Here is a 10,732-nt window from a genome sequence, read left to right on the forward strand (position 1 = left end):
GAATGAATGGGGGTAAGGATGGATGGCTAATATACGAATGCTGGATGTTACAATACCGTACAAATGATGGAACTAAAAATGAGAGGAAAAAAATAGGTAAAGCGTAAAGTAGCAAATAATTCATTGGTGTATGGGTTAAGTAATAGATGGCTAAAGGACACTAAATAACATCTGAGCCATACATCAAAATGTTCAATGAGTAAACAGGGAACCTAAAGCAGTAAAAAGCTGTTAAGTACCAAGATAACCACAGAATACAGATACAAACTTCCTAAGTTGAAAATAAATAAAAGAGAGTGCACATTTCATAAAGAATCACAAAAAATATCACAAATGAATCATGGAATCATCACACAATACACATAATTATAAAATACTATAATTATCCTATAAGATTTTATAGACCCTATATATTTTATAACATGATAATATGTTATATAGCATAATAAATATTAGAGTCACATACTAATATGACAAGGTTGACAACAAACATACAAATCATAAGAATAGATGTTAAAGGGCTTAACTTATCTATTAAAAGACAAAGTTTCCTAGGTGACTTACAAAACCAAATATACAACAAACTGATTAAAGCGTAAAAGGATAAACAAATTCTACCAGGCATATGGAAACAAAAAGGGAACAGAGGTCCTGACACCAGCAAAAGTAAAATTTAAGCCCCAAACTATTAAGCATGATGAAGAATTTTAAAGTGGAAAGCCAGAATCCACAAAAATAAAAATAATACCCTTCAATGTTCATATACTAATTAACAGAGCAACTACCTTTAGGATTAAAAAGCCACAAAGAACGCAAAAAGGCATATATAGAAACTGGTCAGTAACAAGGCATTTTAATACAGCATTCTCTGTACAAGACAGATCGAGTGGGCAATGATAGACAGAAGATCCAAAAACATAATAAGATTGATCTTAGTGATTTATTGTATATGAAGCTCTATACCTTATAACAGAGAATGCACATTTTTATCAAGGGCCTATAAATTATTCAGAGAACAGAGATATATGCCCCACACGAGATCCAACACCTGGAAACCTGCCAAATGAAGTCCACGTACAGCCAAGATATGACCACAGGAGTTCCAATGAAATAAAAAAGCTTTTGCTTTTCCTGCAATATCCATCTCCTCCTACTCCAGCCAGCAGCGGCTGAATGGAAAATGAGGGAGGAGGGAGAGAAGAATCCATGTCTTGTAATCCTCAGTGCCAAGTCTTTCAAGTTATAGATTAAACCTCAGCTGGAGGACGGTTTGAGAGTTATCGAAATAGTAAGCTAGAGTTGATTGAGCTATTATTTTTAGTGCTTAAAATTATTGAAATTTTATAGACTATGCATGCAGTAGATTCTATACATGAGACATGAGAGACAGAAATTTGTAGTGGCTTGTTTGAAGACCGTTATTTGAGGAAGAAAATTTATGTATGCCTCTCACAGCTGTAGAACGTTTCATACATTTGCTACATATTAAGTATCTGAGTAAGGAAATAGGAAGATAATTTTAATGAGAAAATTCTGAGTAGCTGCTTGGCAGAAAGTGGTAAAGTAAGAGTTGAGATTTAAAATAAACTAGGAATCTGCCACTAGACCACGTGTGTACCAGAGATGATCGGTAAGCCAAATGATCACATGGACTTTGTGTCAAAAGAAAGGGACAGATATTTATGAAGTAAAGTTTACTACAAATTGTAAAAATATTTGCAATAAGTGAAGATTTTATTTATTTATTTGAGAGAGAGAGAGAGAATGAGAGAGAGAGCATGAGAAGGGGGAGGGTCAGAGGGAGAAGCAGACTCCCCGCTGAACAGGGAGCCTGATGCAGGACTCAATCCCGGGACTCCAGGATCATGATCTGAGCCAAAGGCAGTTGCCTGAACCAACTCAGCCACCCAGGTGCCCAAGTGAAGAATCTTTTAAAAGTCCCCTCTGATACATATAACTTAGCGCATGGTGGTACAACTAGCTTTTTATGTATTAGTTAAAGGTGACTGGGTTTCATCTAGGAAGAAATATTATGGAGTTGAATTCATGTGTCTGGATGTTGAGAAAGGGGTAGGCTAAACATAAAGGCAAAGGGCTCATGATTTCTTAGATCATAATAAAAATTTTGGTTTTGATTAATTCACTCAGGAAGAGTTTATGGAACTAGAAGAAAGGAGGGCCAGGGAGGAAATACAAACTATACTCTATACATGCTCATTGCTAAACAGCAATTTATTTATTTAAATACAATAAATATATAATTATTTGTCTCCTAAAATTTCCTCCATAATGTATCAGCATACAGTTCCACACATTGATAAGTGATTTGTTTCTCTTGATATTTATTTTGTTGGTGTCTTTCTCAACCTCTATAGTTATTTTAAATAAATTTTGCACATTTCAAATAAAATCTATATCTCAAATAATATTCATTTGCTTTATTTTTTATTTTGAACTTGCTCACATCTTACTTTTTGAAATTATAATTAAATTAAAATTTTCAGGGCGCCTGGGTGGCACAGTAGGTTGAGTGACCAACTCTTGGTGATCCTGGGGGTCATGAGATTAACCCCCACGATGGGCTGGTGCTCAGTCTCTTTTAGGTTTCTCTTGCCCTCTCCCTCTGCATATATATGTGTATATTTATACACATATATATGCAGAGTTTATTTTGGGACCTCAGAAAGTACACACTGAAGTACATTTTGATGAGATGATTTTGGTTCTTAAATTATGATTCTTATAACTGAGTACCTACTTAGGGTCTGACACTAGGCCAGATGCCAGTACCTACACCTCAACTTGGAAATAAGCAGAAAATGAGACAATAGAATTCTAAACTGTTTTCAATACATTGGTACACACAGTTTTCATTCAAGTCAACAAATTATATTGAGATGGTGTAAGCAATGTGGGCTCTGGGAAATAATGGCTAAACTCCTACCCTTAAGGTACTCACATTTTAAAAAGCAAGGGGACACTGTAATAACTATACTGCTTTTCACTAAGAATTTATTAACACATGAAAATTCGAATTTGAGTGTCTAGATATCTAGTTGAGTCTTCTGTCTTATGTTATATAGAGAAGCCCAGTAACAAATGTTACACATTATGGAGAAAACACCAAGGTTTTAATGCTCAGTTTTTTTTCTTGAAGCAGATAATTGATGGGGTGATAGTATGGGGTTAGGGGTGCTGTAAAAAAATTAGGAAAGTCTTCCCAATAGAGACAAGATTTGTGCTAATTTTGGTAGTGGTATAATCTTCTCTGCAGATCTTAAATATATTTGGAATTTAGAAAATAAAAGTATTCTAGGTAGAAATAACTCTTGATCCCTGCTTGCAGGATTTACTACAATCCAGAGATGAATGTCTCTTGTATATCTGAGACTGAAAAATCTTTGGTTAACTAGTGTTAATGTAATTTTCCCCTGCAAAGCTAAAAGGAGAAATTCTGGATAGGCAATCTGGGCTGTTTCTACACCTTGTGGTACCCAGCTTTATCTATGAGATTAACTCTTTCTATGATATCTCAAAGTTGCAGACTATCAGAATTTAGAAGGCGGAACACTACTCTCTACTTCTGTTTACAGGCCTCTCCATTAATTCGGCCTTTTGCCCAAATAGGGAGAAATGCAGATGCCAGGTGCAGGTATACCTGCCTTGGTTTCCTTTATTTGTTCAAGATCAAATTGCTGTATCTATATATCAATAATATAGACAGGTAGGTGATACATTGTTGACCTATATATCAATCTATCATCTATCTATCTATCTATCTATTACAGACCAGCTTTTGACTTTAGTGTGTCTCTCTTCTCAACACCCTCTGCTCTAGTAATCACCAATAGAGACAGCAAATGTGAGTAAACTACAAGGGAATCAAGTAGTTAAGCAGCACTCAAGTATGAAATCCAAGAAAATAGTGAGGTAGTAGCAAGACAGGGTAGGGAATGAAGTTGAGTCTTATCTGAAGAGCTGTATTTGACAAGCATAAAGCTTGTACTCAATCCTACAAGCTACCGTAAAGTTCTAAGTAGATTTGCATCTTATTAATTTCATTTTGTGGGAAGTATGCAGGATATATTAGGAATGGGGATAAAAAAAGATTAAACTATTACTTTGTACAAATTAATCTCTTAAGACCAGGCAATTCAAATATAAGAAAATCATGATCTTATATAATCAAGAGAAACTTACATTATTTTTATAAACCAGAGAAAACTAGCATTAATGTATAACTTGAAATAAGGAAACGCTCCAGAAATTTTGCTTTCTAATTTTCTCATCGCAAGTAAATATTTAAATCTAGCAAGGTTTGTAACTATCTAAGCTTTTCATTAAAAGCAAAGTTATTATTCTTAAAATAAATTTCAACCAGCCTCAGAAATCCAAGTGCTTTACCTCATTTGGTCAAATCTTTGCTAAATGACCAAAATTGTCCTGAATTTCTAAGGAAAAACAGCATACATCACAACTTATTGTTATTATTAAGCACAGGAATTTACCTGACATACAAAAGAACTAATACCAAAATGCCCAGGGAGTTAACTGTGAGCTGTGGTGTCATCTACTTAAAGTTTCTTCCCTTCAAATGGGCAGTGGCATCACACTGTTTCTGACTCCCCTGAAATATTCTGTCAATTCTCAGCTCCTAACCATCCCATCACTTTTACTTAGATTAATGAGAAAAGCTCACTTGAAGGAAAGAAAATGAGCTCAGCTTAGAATTTTGATCTGACAAGAGCTTTCTAAGCAGTGGATTTTGGATTAGCTGATTTATGGTTTTTAATTTTCAGCTCCACTATCCACAAAAGATATAATTTCAATTGAAAAATTTTAAATGATGCTAGAAGATGACTGTGTATATGTTCATTACTGAATCTGCATAATTTTGATTCTTCTAAAACATTCTTCAAAAAATACCAAATTGACACTATCCTGATCATTTGTGAATTTTTTACCTTTTTTGTGGGCAGAGGGGGGACGTATTTTTCTACCATTGATTCATCCCTGTAATGGAACTCTATTTGTAGGTTAGTGGTAAGAATTATGTTACTAAAAATGTAGAATTGTTTCCATAATTGATTCAAGAAAAAGTAGTCCCCAGCTTTCCCTTTGGCACAGAGGTAATATTAGACTTTGGAGTACTTCTAACACTGAGCTGAAAATCCTAGCACGGTCTACCACTTTGTAAATTTACCTATAACCTATATTTCATCATCTGAGCAGCAGCAATAACGACCTTCCTCAACCTCACTGAATGCAATGCTCATTTAACTGGACTTACTCTTATTCTTCCCCCAAACAGTAGGAAGAATCACACAACTGGTTAATTACGTGGGTCTTGTTCATTTTTTATTAGTTCAATCACAATTTCCCTTTGACATCCTGAAATTAAATACTAAATTATATAAATTTTTGCATAGAATTTAGTAGTTATATTTATACAATTATAATTATAAAATGTATACATAATAGTATAATGTATAACTACTGTAACACATCTTGGATTAGATAGAATGTTACAGAAAAAGGAAAATATGGTTCTATATATCATCATATACATCTAAACACGGCAAATACACAAAGCTTCTCATTTCTTATTTCTATGGCTAGTCACATGGTGGATTTGATATTTACAACTCACTTCTCCACAACCATGCCATGCTCTATTTGTCCTCACCCAGCCTTTTATCATCTGGCACGAAATAAAGCTCTCAGGCGGTCTTGTAGGGCTGTCTCTACAGGGAGAGTAGCAGCAGCTGAATTCTGCACATAGCTTTTATTTTATTTTATTTTATTATTATTATTTTTTTTTTATCAGCAAAGCAAGGACAGATGTATCAAGGCATGGGGAAGGGATACAAAGAAAGGGCAATGACCTTGAAGCCAGAAAGCAGGCCTACATACCCCTATTCGGAACACACAGGGAGCCACTCATGGGGTAAGGGAAGAAGGGGATGTCTGAGCTAGCAACCGCTGGAGGCAGGAAGGGGAGTTGAGGGTCACTTTCTCTCGTAGCTCCCTGCCCCAGGAGATGATGGGAGCCTCTTCCTACCTGGCCATTGTATTCAAGCCCAAGAACAGGAATGCTGATGATGTTTCAGTTGCTTCCACAGTCACTTCTTAGGGTTTACAATACATTTTCTAACAATAACTCCACAACCTTTCAACTTGTTTTGGCTATTTACCTGGACATATGATCATTATTTTATTCATGAAAAATCTATGCAATTACTGTGCCCCATCCCTATTGAGTTGTTATAGATTAATATTAACTTCTGTCACATGATGTGGGAATACTCAGAGGCACTCAGATAATTTTCTGATTTTAGATATACTCCCTTTGCCCTCACTCTTTATTAGGACTCTGTTTTTTTCTAGATAAACTGGATATTCAACAAATTCAGTAAGACTTTCTTACACCTAGTCCTTTGCTGGCACCATGAGCCCAGAGTTGCATAATGACTATCTCAACTTCCAATGAGGAGGAAGGTCGTTACATCCCTTACTGGCTTTTCTTGCACACTGAGACATCTAAGCTGGCAAAACCAAAGCTGCTGGAATGGAAAACCAAAATTGTGTAAGTGCATAAGGAGAACTGGTGAGAAAAACCACTCCCGAGTGCTTGGCTCCTAGACACATGCAATCTAGCCGTATACTGATCCTCTGTTCTGAGTATATATTGCAACATACAGGGAAGCTCCTCGGTCCTACAAGGTGTTGTTACACAGCTAGTGCATTAATTGAATTTCGGATAAGCCATCTTGCCTTCTATCAGGATAGATACTTCAGGATGATGGACTACATAAGATCAGCAAATCCCATTGGTATAAGGTCATCCATTCCTCACGGTATTTGCTGTGAAAGTAGTTCCTAGTTGGAAGCAGTGTTGTGTGGAATATCATAAAAGTGACTAATATATTTTACATGTTCACAGGTGGCGCTGGCAGAAACAAATTAATATAAAGTGTGAGCTCCTGTTCCAGTGAAGAAGAAAATCACTGCTCCTGCCTGGAGGGATCTATTATAGTTAACATGCCACCAGGTGCTTGGCTATTCCTCTAGGAATACTGCCATTTGGAAAACACAGCATTTGTTACCCCTGTTGTCAAGCGGGGAGCTCAGCAGGTGCCAGGACACCATCAGCGTTCGCGCTGTTATATTCATTTTCTCGAGCCCACACATAACTACCAACCTGCAGCGGGAACGTCCTCCTCCATTATCCCGTGGAACCTCCGCAGGCAGTGGGCAAAGCTGGCGAGGTCCATAAAGGAAACAGATCTGCCTATTTCGATTGTTGACATCCTTTGTGGGCCTTCTCGTGGCACTCAAATTTATGCACGTCCTGCGGTCATTGTCCCGAGATACACTGCGTGTCTTTATGACTTGAGATTCGTAATCTCTGGGTATCTTCCCAGACAACCTCTTTTACGCCTTACCTCGGGCTCTTTTCATTTGAGGGATTTTAGCCCTTAATGGCTCTTCATTGAAAAATTTAAATAATTGTATTAAGTTCCTCAGAAAAACTCATTTTCATCTATTTTTTATGAACAGTAATAGCAAACCTTTCAAGTTAGTTATTTGTATTATCTTCAGATCCTGATTTATTACAACTGTAGAGTAATCCAGTTTCCTTAGCTGAGTTCCTACACGATCCCTTCTGATTTCCCTACAGTCCATTCACCTTTGTCATAACTTCTTTTTAAGGAAGCCCTCCTCAAATTTCACAAATTTATATGTGTGACTTATTTCCTATTGGGTCTATGACAAACACATGAAATTAACATATACAGGTTTTCCCTTTGGTAGGGTTATTCATTTCATTTACTTATTTATTTTTACAGATTTATTTATTTGAGAGGGAGACAGAGAGTGAGCCCACAAGCGGGGGCAGGGGCAGAGGAAGAGGGAGAGAGAGAATCTCAGGCAGACTCCCCACTGAGCCAGAACCTCCATGGAGCGCCATCTTGCCACCCTGAGATCATGACCCGAGTCCAAATCAATACTGGGATGCTTTACTGACCGTGCACCTCCATTTTTTTTTTTTTAAATATTAACACTTGTGTCCTAAGCATATCTATACTTATGAATATAATGGCCATGAAAATATTCTTTTTAGCAGTATAATCCCCGATTTTACTGTTAAAATTAGGCCAGATCCATAGAATGAAATATTTCTTCTTTACTGTCAAAAATAGTGGAAAATAGAAAAAAGACTACATACTTTAAATTTCATAAAACTTGTCTGTAAAATTATCTGGGCTTTTCAAATTGGAGATACAAGATATTTAATCACTGCTTTCATTTCTTTGATAGTTATAATACTATTGAATTTTTAATTTTTTTTTTTGGTCAGTTGTCTTGGATGTGTGTATATATTTGTGTATATATGCCGTATATATTCTTAACAATTTGTGTAGCAATTTGTGTAGCAATTTATAAGTATTGCTTCACTATTTTATTCTCTATTTTTCTGAATTTATGTTCTCATTTTCACTTGGATGTTGTTTGTTTGTGTCTTCTTTCTTCCCTTGAAGCTTTATCAACCTTTCTAAATGATGTTAATATTTTGCAAGAATTAATGTTTGGTTTTCCTGATAGTCTCCATTGATATATATTTTTAAAATCTCATTAACTTCTGCTCTCAGATTAATGATCTTTTCCTAGTTTATATGGGATTTCCCTGTTGTATCTTTTCTAATGTGAAAAAAGGATCACTTATTTACTTGTGAGCAATTATTCTCTTTAATATAGTAATTTAAGGTTAGAAGTTGCTCTTGAAATAATACTTTTGCTATATCCCATACACTTAATAGGCAATATTTTCATTATCATTCAATTCTTTTTTAGAATACAGTTTAAATTTTATTTTATATAAATGAGATTTTAAGATTTATATTTTATTTTCAACATTCCCTGCATACTTAAAAATGTGTATTCTCAATTTGATGAGTGGAGATTTCCAGTTAATTTCTTTAGGTTAATCCTCCTAATTCTGTTGTTTATACATTATTTATTCTCCTTGATTTTCTGTATTTTTGATCATCAATAATTAAGAGAATGCATTAAAGATGCACAAGTTATAAATTTTAGTATGTAGGTCTATCAATAAAATTGTTTAAATTTGCTACAATTATTAATGAATATCTATATCCTTTGTGACATTTCATATCTTAAAATCGATCTTTTATTTGTTATCTACCTAGCTACCCCACAAATAGTAGTTTTTCTCTAGTGGTCAAAATCAAGGCTAAGGGACTGATCATTTAAACTAAATCAAGAGTAGTACTGATCAAGCCTGGATTGTTCCTTTAATTTTAGTTCAACTCTGGTTTTTGATGTTTCAAGGACCAGGTTCGTCCCAGAGGCATTTCTTGTTCCACCCATTAGCAGAACAGTGGACTAGGAGATTTAAAAAAAAAAAAAAAAAGTTTCAACACTTCTCAGAAAAGGATGATTTTTCCATCCCATGGGTAACAGTTAACCACCAGTTTGAAATCACTTGATTCACTAATAGCATCTCAACAGTACAGTTTTCTACCAGTACATAGTTCAATTATTACAGCCTACTATTCAGTGACAGATGCGTACTTCTGAAAGCCAATGGGCAAAGCCTCACCTCCATGTCCAAGCTTCTGAAATTCAGCCATTCTGCAGCATTCACAATCTCGTAACCTTTCCATAGCCAACCAACCTGTAAAACAGCCCATCCTCAAAAAAACCTCAAATCCCCAAACTCCTACTTCCCCAAATCCCTGCTTCGCTGTGTCTAATGTTCATAAGACATATTTGTCTAAGTAAAAAGTAAATTGGGCTTTTGTTTCATATGTCTCTTCCTACAACATTTGCTAAATATTCCCTTTCCAGTGATCCTAACCACTCTGAGAATACAAAGATCTCTCAGCAGAGCAGCCACCCAACTCCCATGCTGCCATGAACTGCAAAAGCCCTTTGTGGAAATTTTAATGCATGGGAGCTTCTCTGTAAAGGAGACTTCTACAGAAGCACAGAATGGCCAGTACAATGAAAAGCTCCCTGTTTTCTTGTTACTTCATCAGAAGCCTTCTGCGTGTGACAGATCTAATCAACTGTGCACCTGTGTGCAGACTTGGCCATTTGGCTCCAGGGAAGGAGGCAAATATTAGTCTCTGCTTTCCTAAGAGAGGGTCTTGTTTTTATGAAATTGAATTCTCTTACATTTCTTTGCATGCTTAGATACAAAATGGCTTATCCATTTTGTCTAGTATTTACTGTAGGAACAGTGGTCTGTATCCTAGCTTAGAGGTATCTTTGTCTTTTAACTAGTGAGGTTAGGACATTTTCCAAAATTATTGCTAGTTTGGATTTCTTTGTCACAACTAAATCTGTTATTTCATTTTGACCTACTTTAATGTCTTTAAAACTCTATTATATTTTTAAATGATATATTTCCTCCTTAATAATTTTACCATGTCCTCAGTTACTTTGCTTCCTTTGCTACCATTCCAACATTATTTAGACGTCACACAAATACTAAATGACTTTTCTTTTGAGTCATTGTGTCTATAGTTTCCCCTGTTTTTACTTCATCTGGGTGTTCTTTCAAAAATAACAAATTATCTACCAAAGCGTTCTCATCTTTATATGATATACCCTTTGGAATGTGTTCTAACTTGGACTGCCCTTTTTCTTAGACGTGTCATCCAAAGCAGTTTCCAGTGTGGATATATTTGTGGCAGATTTTTGG

The sequence above is a fragment of the Martes martes genome (assembly GCF_963455335.1).
Source record: "Martes martes genome assembly, chromosome: 13".
Taxonomy (NCBI): domain Eukaryota; kingdom Metazoa; phylum Chordata; class Mammalia; order Carnivora; family Mustelidae; genus Martes; species Martes martes.